The sequence below is a fragment of the Lotus japonicus genome, chromosome 2 (assembly GCF_012489685.1).
Source record: "Lotus japonicus ecotype B-129 chromosome 2, LjGifu_v1.2".
NCBI classification, from domain to species: Eukaryota; Viridiplantae; Streptophyta; class Magnoliopsida; order Fabales; family Fabaceae; genus Lotus; species Lotus japonicus.
Genome location: NC_080042.1, coordinates 3,668,097 through 3,682,467, shown reverse-complemented (window position 1 = coordinate 3,682,467; position 14,371 = coordinate 3,668,097). Strand labels below are relative to the sequence as shown.

General features: G+C 37.5%; 1 long non-coding RNA gene across 2 annotated transcripts; it reads left to right on the top strand.

Annotated features, from left to right (window-relative positions):
* The first annotated feature begins 9,225 nt into the window (after positions 1–9,225).
* On the top strand, positions 9,226–14,371 carry LOC130737430 (uncharacterized). 2 transcript variants are annotated; one of them, XR_009018690.1, is made up of 4 exons: positions 9,226–9,827; positions 10,581–10,662; positions 11,712–12,752; positions 13,422–14,369. It is a non-coding gene; the product is annotated as an uncharacterized LOC130737430 (long non-coding RNA). The 2 variants fall into 2 exon arrangements; XR_009018688.1 differs by having other exon boundaries at positions 11,712–14,371.

The following is a 14,371-nucleotide window of genomic DNA, read 5'->3' as shown; positions in this document are numbered from 1 at the left end:
AGAGTGTAATTTGGAATTAGAAATGATTATTCAAAATGGTTAAAACTTTTTGGCGGTCTCGTGTGATTACTGGGGTCCTAGACTACCAGTTGTAACACCCCGATTTCGGTGGCGTCACTTTAGTAACCAAAATAAACTTAATGCGGAAAAACGTGAATATTTTTTTTTTTTTTTGATTATAACTAAGACAAGACTGAAATAAATAAAACCCAACAATAACAATAATCAGAACTAATATACAATATATAAACAGCCCCCGCTGTAGTAGTAACCTCGTCACGAGTAAACCTCCAGTGACGGAAAGAAAAGTGTAACGCCCGAAGGCAAAAGGTACAATCCACAAGAAAGGTCAAGTGTCCGCAACACCATCCCTCAAAACTGAGAATAAGCTGGCCCATCGGCCTGAAGCAAGACCTCCTAAGTCCAACCAACTCTCTGTGATTCCCGTAAAGAAACCACACAAAAAGCTATAGGTGGGAAACTACCCTGTCCCCAAAGGAAACAAATGATGTTCAGAGCTAAGACTCTACTCCTACACTAATCCCATCTCGAGGAGCTCACACCAGCACTAAAACCTACATGCTAGCATGATCGTCGCCCGAATCTGAATTCAGAACGACCTAGTCTATGTACACCATCCGTCCTCCTCTCGCTACCGCGATGCGCTCCTGTTCCAGCATCTCAACTCTAGTTCCCCCCGAAGGATGAACCATCATGATCTAGACCGTCGTGGACATCTGACAAAGGGCGTTTGTCCGCCAAAGCACACACAGAAGACGCGAGGGTCAACTCCAAAGAATTATGTAAATAATAACATCGATAGATACAGATAATAGAATAGCCACTTAGGCTTATAGCTAGGGATAACATCCTAGGGTTACATATTCCATAATGAACATAACAGCAATAGTAACAATTAACATGTTCCAAATAGGATTAACAAATAACAATCACATTCGACAACTAAATTAGTATGCATGTTGCATGATATGATATGCAGGTTAACCCAGTCAACCACATGCATTCCGGAAAGGGATGGACATCAAACGGATCAGCCCTAACACCAGCCACGGTGGAACCATTTCGGCCCGCGTGCCTCTTACACCACACAAAGGTAGCCAGATCAGCAGTAAACCCGTAGGTCTGCCATTTCGGTCTGCTACCATTTTGGAAACCGACGAGGTCCAGAGTACGTCCTGTGTTAATACCCCATTAATGTTGCATGAATGCAGGATGATTAGTCAAACAACGTCTCCGTCCTCACTCGACACGTCGCCACGTGTTCTAGGTAAATTAAAGTCTCTAAAAGCTTACCCTAAGGTAAAGTCGATTCTGCGACCAAAAGACACACTTCATAACGACACATAGCTGCTCCAACACCACCACAACAAACGCTGCTCCAACAGCACAATAACAAACGCTGCTCCAACAGCACAACAATAAACGCCGCTCCAACAGCACAACAACAAACGCTGCTCCAACAACACAACAACAAACTCAACACTTGGATCCGACGACACTCCTCGTTTTTCCAAAACTATGATTTGACTTCCAATGCCTCTTCGAGGTTGTTATCATTACTTAAAGATTTTGAGGTTATTTAAGGTCTTATGAATTTTCTTTATAAAATAGATTCCATTTTGTCTTATCGCAAGTCTTATACATTTTCAGGATCTCCCAATCCCAAGTCGCTTCCAGAGGATGTCTCGATCCACTAAACAAAATTAAGGCCCGAACCTCGTTCGTCCTATCAAACTTTCTCAAAACTCTCAAAATAAAATCGGCATGACCTGCCCGCTATTCTCACCATTCAGAATCTCAGATTCCAGTACAGAGCATATTTAAATCATCACAATCAACAACATGTCATATATCAAAGAATCTCATCATAAACACTTAGCACTTAGCATATAAAGCATGCACCACACATCCTAGATTACCCACTTAGCACATAGCATGTAAGTCAATCTCAAAAACATTCAGTAGAAGAATCATCTACATTGTCAGCCGAAGCCTCAGAAAACATTTTCCAATCACACACAATTCCAGTGCATAAACAGTAAACAATGTCGAAACATCGACCCTAAGCATTAACTAGAGATTCAGTGAGAAGCCCTCACCTGTAGATTCTCCAGGACGATCTCCTAACACTTGTTCACAATCAAAGGCTTGCTCCTCTGGGAATTCCTCAAAATCACCTTTAGAGCAAAACCACAGAAATACTATCAGAATCTATCGAAAACTAAGCTATCGATACTTACTAAGGTTACTCGAAGTAATCTATACTCTAAGGTACGATAATCTAGCGCGAAAAGACAAGTTTTCGGAAAAGGAAATTTCCTCCTCCCCCTTTAATAGGTTCGGCCACTTTGTGCAATTATGGGGCTCGATTTTTCTTCGATCAAACTTGGTTCCTATGCTTTCATAAGCCGTAACTAAGGGTATTCTGAACTCGGAAAAATTATCGGATCAAAAACTGTCGCAGGGGTATTTTGGTCATGATTTTTAACTTAGAAATTTCAAAACTGAAATCCCAAAAACCAAATTTTGCAGGGACGTCACCAACGACGTTTATAACAACTAATCCTACTAGCACTAAGCTAAGGCGGTAGTTTTCAGCCTAAAGGTTGAAGCTTTACTCCAAAAACTCCAAAAATGGGTATTTAAGGCTAAAATTGATTCCGGCGGAATTCCGGCGACATAACGGAAAATCTAACCCGGCAGAAGTGATCTTGGGCACGTAAGGAAGAGGTTTAGAATCAGAAATGAAAGATTCAGGATAGTTTTGCAAAAACCCATAAACTATCCGCTCAGAAAACTCTACAGAAAAGCTATGGAAAAAGCGATCAGAGGTAAGGATTAGCGACTATACCTCGAAGCCTTGAAGTAGCAACTGATTGATCGACGATCAAGCAAGCGATGAACAAAATTCTTCTTCCTTCTTCCTTGTTCTTGGCCGCGGGTTTGAGGAGAGAAAATGGAGGAAAATTTGAGTTTTTCTTCCTTTCTTTGCTATATATAAAGGTTGGAAATTCGCGGGAAAATGAAAGTTTCGCGAATCTGATTTTTCCGGCGTCATTCTCCGTGAATTAATAGATATGTTTTGGCGAAAGAATTCCAAAACTAAAATGAGGTCTCTTTGTATTTTTGGCAACTAAAGCATAGTCGGTATAAAACTATTTTACCCGATAAGTTGCTTTTTGCATCGGATGTCGGAATGGAAAACTTCCTTCTGAAGAAAGATTGAAATCATCAAGAGCAATGGGTGTACGCGTGTAGAATCTTCATTTGAAGCTCTGAATAGAAAAAGTCTTCATTGCCGAGAAATTCTAGGGTTTTGAAATACCAGGGATTCGGTTTCGGCAAACTTCCGATGATTGGAATCGGACGTTCGTAGATCCTATAGTTTCGCCTCGAAATGATGGTCATATAAGGATTAAGAGAAATTCTAACATTTCTCTGAAGATTTTTTTGGAATTAGTTTCCATCGTGTCTTTAAGTGAAAACTAGCGATATACTAGGGTTTCTGACCTAGGTTTAAGTGTATAACGATCGTGCTATAACTTTTATCGACTTCGATACAATCCTTTGACTTTTCCTGAACTTTCTCCTTCATAAATTTATTTCATTTGGTAAACTCTAGTTCAGGTTTCCTTTCACGATACATCAAGCCTAATCGTAAATGGAAATCTCTTCCACTTATTCTAAGCTTAAAAACTTGGGTCTTACACCAGTAAAGTACAAAAATTTGAAAAAAAATGTAAAAATAAATCACTCACACATCTCTCAAATTTGGAGATAAAAAAAAGTAGTAGGTCCCATCACTTTTTCTCATCTATATCTCCCTCCTCCCCTCACCAAACCAGTGTTTTAAAACGCCGCTCGGTCATTGACTCAGTCAATGTACTGATCGATGAGTTACTAATCGGAGTAATGAGTCATTGAACGGACTGCTTGATTCGATATATAATAAATAATTCTAAAAATTTATATTAGCAAACAATAATTAATAAATCTATACTCAAAATTTGAACATCATTACTACCACACAAATATGAAATTAGAACCATTTTGATTGTAATATGTATAATATAAATGTAATAAAATGTAAACTTTCAACACCACTCTTAATATAGTCTAGTGGTATAACATAGAATTCCTTTGTGTCAAGTCCGACATTTAATTCCTTACCGTTACAAATTTTTTAAATATCCTTAAATTAATTGCAAAATTTTTAAATATCCTTAAATTAATCAACTTTTTAGCAGCATCATGTGTCTTAAAAAAACGCCACGTTTCACTAAATAAAATGCTGCTTTAAAAAAAAAAATTGGTGACTCATTAGTTTAACCAAAATCTGGCTGAGTCATAAGTTCTATCATTAAACCGGTCGGGCTATATTGGTTCTTATACAAGACCGATCCAAGGTGACTGAGTCCCGGTTGGACTGGTCGGTTTGAGTCGAGATTTAAATATATGCATCAATGACTAAACACACATACTTCCTCTTTCCTCCCCTAACTCTCTCTTCTCATCTCTCTCTACTCAAATCTTCCTCTGCCAAACAAAGCCTTAGAGAGCACGTAGAGTATAGCAACTTATGGATCTTTTATTTCAATTCTCAAGCAATTAATTATTTTTAAAGCTTAAGTTGTTGGGTAAGCACTACCTTAATGATTTTATATAATATTCTAGCATCCTCTCACGCAAGAGCCCTTTGGGCCGGAAGTGTTGATAAATGCACAGGTGGATCGAACTCTAAATCGTTAAATCATAGAGACTTTAATATCATGTCAAGCAACCAATTATCACAAAAGCTTAAGTTAATGGGTAAGAAAGCCACCTTGATGGTTTTATATTGTATTCAAACAACATTGATGCCCGAAGAAAGGAGTTCATGCCAAGTAAAGACAGATTTTATATGTCCAAATTCTCCGGGAACGCCTACCGTGCACAAGGATTTATTTGTGTAAAGTTACACAAATGGCATATGACTTGTAATTACAGGTTTAGAAACCGGTCATCCAATATTATTTTATTTTTTAAAAAAAAGCAATGGCCCCTCCCTTCCACCATCACAAATCTTTCCGGCGACCCTCCAACCATTTTCCGGCAAAATTTCACACCCAGCACACCATTTTTTCCGGCGAAGTGATGGTGGTGGCTATATAAACAAAACTAGTTCAGAATCTTATCCCCACCACTCATCTCTGCAATAAACCACAAAAGAAAAGACATGGGGAGTCACAATAAGAAACCTTCAACTAAATCCAAGAACCACCTGTACAAAAACAAATCCTCAAACAAAATATACGACACCTTCTTCTCCTTTGCCACTGAAATTCTGACCACCAGTCACCTCTCTCTCCCTATGTGTGTGCGTGACAACTGGTGTATGTTGGGATAGAAGAGGGAAGAGGTCTCTAATCAGGGAATCCCTCTGATTTGGTTGGAGAAGAAAGGGCCTAGGGTATAGTTCTCCATTGCATCTGTTTTCCGGAACCACTGTAGATTTTTTAAAAAAATAAAAAATATTGGGTATCCGGTTTTGAACCTGTATATACAAGTCAAGTACCACTTGTGCAACTTTGCACAAAGACTCACTTGTGCACCTTGTAACGCCCCGATTTCTCGAGAGTCACACAGTAACCAATTAATCCAATTTTCGTAAAGAATTTTCGTCGATTCAATTTTTAATCTTTGATTAATGACAAAGGTTCATTAATTGCGAAACTCTTGAAAGATTAACCTTTACAAATCTCGCGGAAGTAAATATCATCCCAAAACTTTTGAATTAAATAAAATAAGCATGAAACATACGTCTAAAACCAAAGTAAACTACATCAACTTTATTTATCCAAATGAAAACAAAATAATTGTTCAATGCTTCCCAAACTCGGTCCTCTCATCCTAAAGAGAAAATGGATGTCTCTCAACCCAACCCTATTCCTTGGCCTCTTCCCCTTTATCTTCTTCCTCTTCATCAGAAGTGTAGTCGTCATCCGGTAGTGGCTCGTCACGGAGTATCAGCTCCCAAGAATGGGTCGTTGCCGTTATCTTCACGACCATCTACCCCCCTGCAAATAAAACAAAGACAAGTAGTGCAAGGGCCAGGTCGCAAAAACAACATATTATAAACTATTTCACAATATACATTAATCATTCGCTTATAGAATTATTTTCATAAAAGTTAGTCAGTTAAGCTAACGAATCCTCACATCACACAACCCACCAAAACACCGTGCCCATTCTCGTACATCCGCAGATGCACAGTTCACGTGGAGCCGCAATGATCCACAAAAATCTCAAGGAGACCGCAGTCAACCTTATCACGTGGATCCGCAATGATCCACAAAAATCTCCCTCGCGTGCAAGTTACCGTTTGTCTCTAACGGCACCATCGTTCTCATGGTACATAGTCTCACCTAGACCTATGTTCCATTAATTATCTCATTTACTTGCAAGCGATTAATCTCATTCTCTTTGTTAAAGGCTCTAAAGTCAACCTAGAGTCTTACAACATTCGTCGAATAAAAGTACGACAAAATCATCACAGTCACAATGGGAATTACAGCTAGATGAGCGACCCTTTACACAATATTCCAGCCAGTAACAAATTACATCAAAACAGTACCAGTAAGTTAGATATTCAAAATTCAGAAGAACACCCAACTAAATAATAGATAGATATAAGTTTTCTGAAATCAAGGGTCACATCATGTTATGACAAGAGAAAAAAAAAGTCAAATTAGCAAGTTGTCATAGCAAATCCACATAAAATCATAGATCACGGCATGAACAACGAATAGAGGTTTGTATACATGGTATTCCAAGGTAGAAAATCCAGCAAGCATCATCATCACGAAAACTCATGCAAAAGACATCAAAATCATGGCTCTTCTCATGGCAAAACTTGTCAAATATCCTAGTTAAACTACCCAACCTAGACCAGCCCTTATCTTATCCTTTGTGAAGAATGAAAAACGATGAGTTTGAATGGTTTAGAGAAGATGATCCCTTCCCCCTTGCTCTGGAATCGAATCCTCTTTCTTTCCCTTGCTCTCTCTTGGTTTCTCTCCTCCTCCTCCTTCTTCTTCTTCTTCTTCTTCTTCTTCTTCTTCTTCTTCTTCTTCTTCTTTTACTTGCTCTAGCCGCCTCTCCTCTCTCTCTCTCTCTCTCACCCTTTCTTTCTTTCTTTCTTCTGAATGTGTGATGAGAATGAAAGGGAGGGAATGTGTTTCTAACTCAGCCCTTTTGGTCTCTCAAAAACTGAAAACCCTTTCCCCTTTTGTCCCCAAACCCACGGCCTCACACACCTCTTCCCAAGCCTTCACAAAAAAATTCAATTTGAATAGGGACTAGGCATTAATTGCTCATAACCCCCAATAATCCCCTTAACTCAAGCAAACCAAGTCAACAAACACTCTTATCCTTCCCTAAGTGAAAACCGGTGGCTAGCATACATCATGGGCTAGGTTTTATTTTTTTTTTCTCTTCTCCCTTCATAACTTGGCCCAAGCCCAACTAATTACCCTCCTAATTACTGATTAAGAGGATAAAATAAATCAAGACAAAACTCCTTCCCCTGAATTTAAAGAAATAAATTCGGAATTAAGAAAATTCCTTCAAGCAAAATTGCAAGTACAGTACAGTCTGATCTTCCGTCACTAAAACATGAATATCTCGGGCTACAGAGGTCGGAAGGACCTGAAACCAACGAGAGGATTTAGATAACTTAGAGAACTACAACTCTCATGAAGGAAGCTTCTCCGGATAAGGTCGTTAAGACCTCTCAAAAATTCCCACAAAGTCACGGACAGATTAGCAATTAAATCAAACTTCACTACAAACTTCACTTTTATTCAATAAATCACTTAAGCAATACATAAGCAAGGTTAGAGTCTTACACACCTTAGGCGGCTCCAAATTCTCCAGTACAAAGGGCAATCTGTTTTCCAGGGCCAGCACCTTAAAATTTAAGTGGACTAATCAAATGCAATTCAGTGCAGTTAGCAAACTTCAGAAAAGGCCCATATTTAATAGTGTAGGAAAGCCCACTAGTGTATATATTGTTGCTATTTTCATGATCATACCATCGAGCTTTCCAACCTTTCTCAATTGAGTCACGTACTTTGCTATCTTGATTGATTCAGCCTATACAAAGACAACGTGGTATATTTACAAAACAAATCAGGAAGCTTTTCCATCTATCCATTCAAAAAATTAAATTTGTGGCAGAGATGGGAGAATGGCTGGATGGGGGTGTGGTCATGGAAGTTCAAGTGGAGGAGGACTTTGAGTGGGAGCAGAATATGATAGAGAATCTTCGCAGCTTGGTGAGTGGGGTAACACTGACAAGAGAAGTGCATGATTATTGGACAAGGACGGTAGATCCAGAGGGAATATGTTCAATGCAATCTGCCTAGAAGTTGATTCAGGGCCCTATGTTCGGAGATCCAGACCCATCACATGTGTGTGTGTGTGTTTATCTGGAAGATGGTGCAAGACCGTCTATCAACTTGCCAAAATCTTAAGAAAAGAAAGGTAATTAGAGCTTCCATTGATGCCTGTTGTCCATTGTGTTTGCAGGACGAAGAGACTCTCAATCACCTCCTAACCTTATGCTCGGTTGCGGTTAGTGTGCGGGTGAAATGTTACAGGAGGCTTGGGTTGCTTACAGTGTTGCCAGGGGACTGTAGGGATCATCTGCAACAACATAGTAGAACTGACTTGAATTCAAATCAAAATGTGGTTTACTGGGTTGTTCGGTTTGCAATGGTGTGGGCGATTTAGTGACACCAGAATCACACTATCTTCAATGAACGGGGTATACATGAGGACTCGGTGTTTGAAAAGGCTCAACAAAGGGTGCGGAATCAGCTATCAGGAAAGGTGAAGGGTTTCAATTGTTCAATTTTTGAATGGATGGATCAACCTATTCTCTGCATAAAGGCTGCAATCTAATCTATATATTAGATTAAAATAACCAGAGCTGTTAGCAGAGTACAATCTATCTATCTATCTATCTATTTATAAACTATATAAAGGAAGAGTTTTTCAGCCTAGAGGGTAAGTTTAAAATTCAATATCCTATTGCACTACAATTTAATTTCCTTTATGGGTATTTTGGTAAAGGTAAACATTATTTTCCAAAAGATGCAATCCCAGCCGTTCTTTTTATCTCTGTTGAGTTTTTGCTTGAAAAAACCCTTTGACTTTCATTCTTCACAATTGTATTCGTAACCGAGAAAAAATTTTGAGCTCTCAACACCTGCAGAACGTTTTGAGTCTCCCCATCTGCTTATCATCTTGGTTAAATAGGACTGGCTTCGTCGATTTCTCTTTCACCCTGTTTCCCCTAATTTTTTGGTCGTTCCTTCACAGGTGATCACTTTCCATTTTTGTTGTTTCACCATTTTACATTTTCAATGTTTGAGCTCTCTTAATTTGATTATTTTGCATATATATAATCAAAACGTTGACTATGTGTATGATGCCTTCTAACAGTTTTGTTTGTACCCAAAAATGCTCCAATGTTCAATTTCTTATGGCATGTTTCAGTTTTCCTCAATGCCACAGAATAGCAGCAAGATGGTGCCCCGACGACCACAATTTCAGCTGCTTTAGCGGCTGCGTGACTGGTGCACTAACCTGGGATGCTACACAGCAATTAGGAGCATTCAATTTCTTATGCTTTCTTTTCTTCTCTTTGTTACCCAAGATTTACATGTTTAGCCAGATGAAGAATTTGTAAAACCTTTTGTTCATGTATTGTTATGTAGGAGGTTTGCTGCACAAATCACCATCTCAAATGAAATTGCGCTGAGGTACATCCTCTTTCTCTTTCTCATTTGGTGAAATTGAGGTACATATCCTTTACTATTAGACTAAAATATTGAGCAGCCATATTTTTAATATATAACCAAGAAAGGATATGGAGATTATTCCATGTCCATATGTTATGATTATAGTGCCACTATCTTAGGAGAAAACTGAAACGCTGCATAGTGATTCAGATCATATGGTATTAGTTTATGTATCTGTTCTTTTTTTTTTTCCTTATATCTATTTTAATGTTTTATTTGTGATCATGATCCTTTTGAAGCAGTTGAATATATTGAGGATCTTCATTCTTTGTATTGGAAACTGGAGGTATCTGATTGTTATAATTTACTTCAATTGGGAAATTGATAAAAGTTTCAGGAGGGCATTGACTTCAAATGTGGGGGTAGTTTCACCAAATGAACGAGATTTAAGGAAAGGACATGGGGAGTGACACATATTGTTGCTATCTCTTAAATTTTCTTGGTCTAATGAATCTTTGTTAGTCGAACTGAGCTTATTTTCACAAGCCTTAAGAGCAAGTTTTCTAAATCTGATGCTTATTAGATGTTTTTCCTTTGTTGACTACCCTTGCTTTTATATCCTAATTTTAACAGATACATTTATTTCATTTGTTATAAAAATTGATGTGTCTTGCTTGCTGAAATGAACTAATATAACACATGAGAGTTCTTATTGCTTACTGATTAGAATGTGAAGATAAATTTAATAATATAGAAGTTATATTATGTCTTCAGGTTATTTCAGAGGAAAATCAACGCGCTATTGTAGTTAACTGGTGGTACTAATTTACAACACATAAGATGGATGAGAGATGAGGTGCACTGACACTAATTTAGAGCACTGAAAAATACCTTATCTTTTGATAGCTTTTTTCGCTTTGTTGCTATGAAAATTTGAATATGATTGAGTTGTAGTGCTTACCTGCTTGCTCACAATCAAAGTGTTTAATTGGGTTTTGTGATTTAATTCTGAATTTCAGGAGTCAACTTCATTTTTACTTCATATCGTTTTACACTTGGCATGTTGGATATTAAATAATTAGTCCTTTTGTAGTGGAGAGTGGAAAATCGGCTACCTCATTTAGTCATCTTCTGTATTTAAGCTGAGTTAATTACTTTTTTGTGTACAAAATATGATTTAATCATGTCAAAAAGTCTGTCATATCTGTTATACTCATCTTCTATCTGCATAATCTTTAGAATCACTATTATTAGACATCGATTGGAGTTTGAATTAGATTCTGGAACTGACCAAAAAAAACATTAGAATTTGGAATGTTCAACTCTTCAAGAGTCTGTTCTGCATTGAGTCTTTGCCTTTTCTTTGAAAATAAATTGCTTACTTAATTTATTTCTAATAATCTCATTCTTAAACTTTCACATGCTTTCTTCCTTATACATTTGATCGGTTATGGCTTTTGAGTCATCCTCTGTAACCGATCAACTTAACGTAATAGTAACCCTTTTAAGGCTTGATTGATCTATACAGTTGAAATACCAAAACCGATTAACTTCTGTATAGAGGATCCACTTTCTTATTTATTTGTCAGGAATAAGAAGAGGTGGGTCATCAAGTTTTTTTTTTTATAAAAAAGGATTGCTGTTTTCTATTCCTCTCTCAATCTCAAAGGCAGATTTTTTTTCTTCCTTATACAGTTTTGCTGCCCTTGATTTATTTCTTCCTCTGTCTCTATTTAAACTTCCTTAGCAGTTTACTTTTCATGTGTATTGAATAATATCAGTTATATAACTGGGTTCCTATGTTTATGTATTTGGCTTTGTTTCATAAGTGTGAAACAAAGGCTTACTTTATACAGTTGCTAAATTTGGTGTCTCAGATTTCTACTAATTCATTTTATGTTTCAGATTACATTCATCTGAAAAGTCCTACACTGATGTCAGAGGAATGAGAGCTTCACGGTGGACTTGAGTTGCGGCGGTAGGGCTGTGACGTGTTGGTATTAACGAAGCGAACATGGTGGCCATCAAGACGAATAGCAGCAGCCCACCAGGTTTCATCTCCTTTTTTTTTTGAAAGATCAAATAATTATTTGATTCAATAAAGGTCCAAGACCATAATACATAATCTCCTTACAGATTAGAACACAGAGTGTTACCTCCTAAAGCATTTAGAAATCTAACACCAAGGCAGTGTACCAAACCACCTTCCCATTTACATACCTAAGCTTTACTAACAAACAGGAAACAAGAAAAAACAAGACAGAAACAAGTGTCCTCTGAGAATAGCCCCCCAATTAAATCCTATTCTAGAACCAGCAAAACGCCTCTTTAGATCTGCAATCCTCCTCTTCTGTCAAGCAAGTCTTTATTATGCAGAACTTACAGTAACAGTAGCCAGCGAAAAACAGCAAGAGCCAGTTCAGTTTGCAATCTCCGAACCCATCTCAAGACAGCAAAAAACCAGGTAAAAAGCCTCATATCAGCAGCAAGCAACACAGTAAGAAACCCTACAATCCCAGCTGAAATCTGCCACGCGAATTAGCTCTCCTATGCCTCCTGATTCCTGTGATCTTCTAATAGCACCCATAAAGGTTCAAGGCGGTTACATCCTTTGTTAGCTAAAAAATCTGCCAAGGAGTTGCTCTCCCTGTAAATGTGTCTGACCTCTAGGAAATTAACTTCTCTCCTTGGAAGATCAATTTGATTAAGTTCATTGATCAAGCGCCAAGGCCTATTCTTAAATTCATGCAATGCATTATAATTAGGTGTTAGTTATTGTTTATATCTTTTATTCCATTTTGGATGCTGCAAGTTTTTAACTCTTTGTTGCCTATTCTTTCTTTGGTTTTATGGGTTTGATTGAACAAGACCTAGGTAAGTTGGATATGACAAAATTGTATCCACCATCTCCTGAAGTCACATCTCAGCAAGCTACTATTAATATCGGTAATACATTCTCTCATGTTTGTGGTACATATGTTTCCAATTTGTTGCAGCAGCAATAACTGTTTGCATCGATGGCTGTTAATCCTGATTCCTGATGAATAATATTGTAACCTTTCAGGCCACCATAGGCCATTTGGCACATGGGAAGTCAACAGTTGTGAAAGCAATAGAAAAATAGTGAAGAAGAGTGTCTGCTTAATGAGTTTGTGTTGTTAGCTAGGTACATGAGTTTAGGATGTGTGCTTAGAGTTGACAATATTGTATGTCCTATGCTGTCTTTGCACTAGAGTTTAGACTATATTTTATGCGATCTTGCTAAAAGTTTTAGTTTTGTAGCACATTGTGTCATCAGTTCATTTTTTATTTTTTGATTATTTGCTTTAATTAGATAAGTAATAGGTTGTGTTCGCAAACTGAAGATAGGTAACTACTACTTTAGGTTCGGGTTCTTGGTTAAAAGAAGTGGCCAATATAGTCATTTGGTCCATGTGCAATCAAAGCACTATTTTGAAGCACTAAAAGAATAGCAAATGCAATGTTTTGGCCAAAGATGTCGATTTAACTACTTCCTCCATTAAAGAATCTGAAAAAATGTTGAAGCCTGTGAATCTGATAGAATAATCAATCTTCCTAGGCTACCTTCAAGTCTCTCAGTCTCACACTTTTCAGGTTATATCACTGTTAATGAAGACTGTGGGAGGGCCCTTCTCTATTGGTTCTTTAAAGCTCAATCTAAATCATGCAAAAAGCCTCTACTTCTCTAGCTCTATGGAGGCCTGCGGTTATCTATTTCCGAAGTCATTTGTCACATTCAACCATTATTCTCTTATTATTATTATTATTATTATCCAGTTTTTATTTGTTTACAATGTAGCAAATAGAAATATGGTTATATACTGATACTGTTGCATTTGATTGGTTTGGCTGTGATTTAGGACCCCCATGCTCCTCTATTTGTCTGGTGCAGTGGTTTATATAGGATAATAGGACTATATTTCAACTTATACTCATTAATCAACGTTCATATATTTTCTCCATATTTCGACCACGGACTAAGGAGTATATTGTTTGACTATTTCTTATTGAATCCAAGTGATAGAGGAAAATAAGGAAGGGAGAGAATAAATTATTTGGCTTACTAAAAAGTGCAGAAGGAGTATAATGTTTGACTCTTACTTCCTCCTTTATCTGGTGCACCATTCATGGTTGGCTCTCCAAAATCAGTTTGTACATCAGGGAATGAGCGATATGACAACAAACCGTGGATTGGTGAAGAGAAAAATGTTTTGGCCTTGAAGTGAGATGAGTTTTTCATATTCATAAGAATTGGGATGTGTGATGGTTTAAATGTTAAATTTTCTCCTTTTTATGGTCGTGTAAAGCTGGGGATGGGGAGTGAGGAGTTGTATGGTAACATTGTGTCTCTGTATATTTATTTTTGTAGCAAACAGATGATATGAATGTACCTTAAAATGCTAGCATTTATTTGAGTGATTCAATGTTTCCGTTATCATGTACTCCTCCGTTTCAATGTAAGTGTCCACTTAGGAAAGATGCACACATATTAAGGAATGCAATTAATTTTGTTAACTTTTTAAAACATAATAATTGTTTTTCTA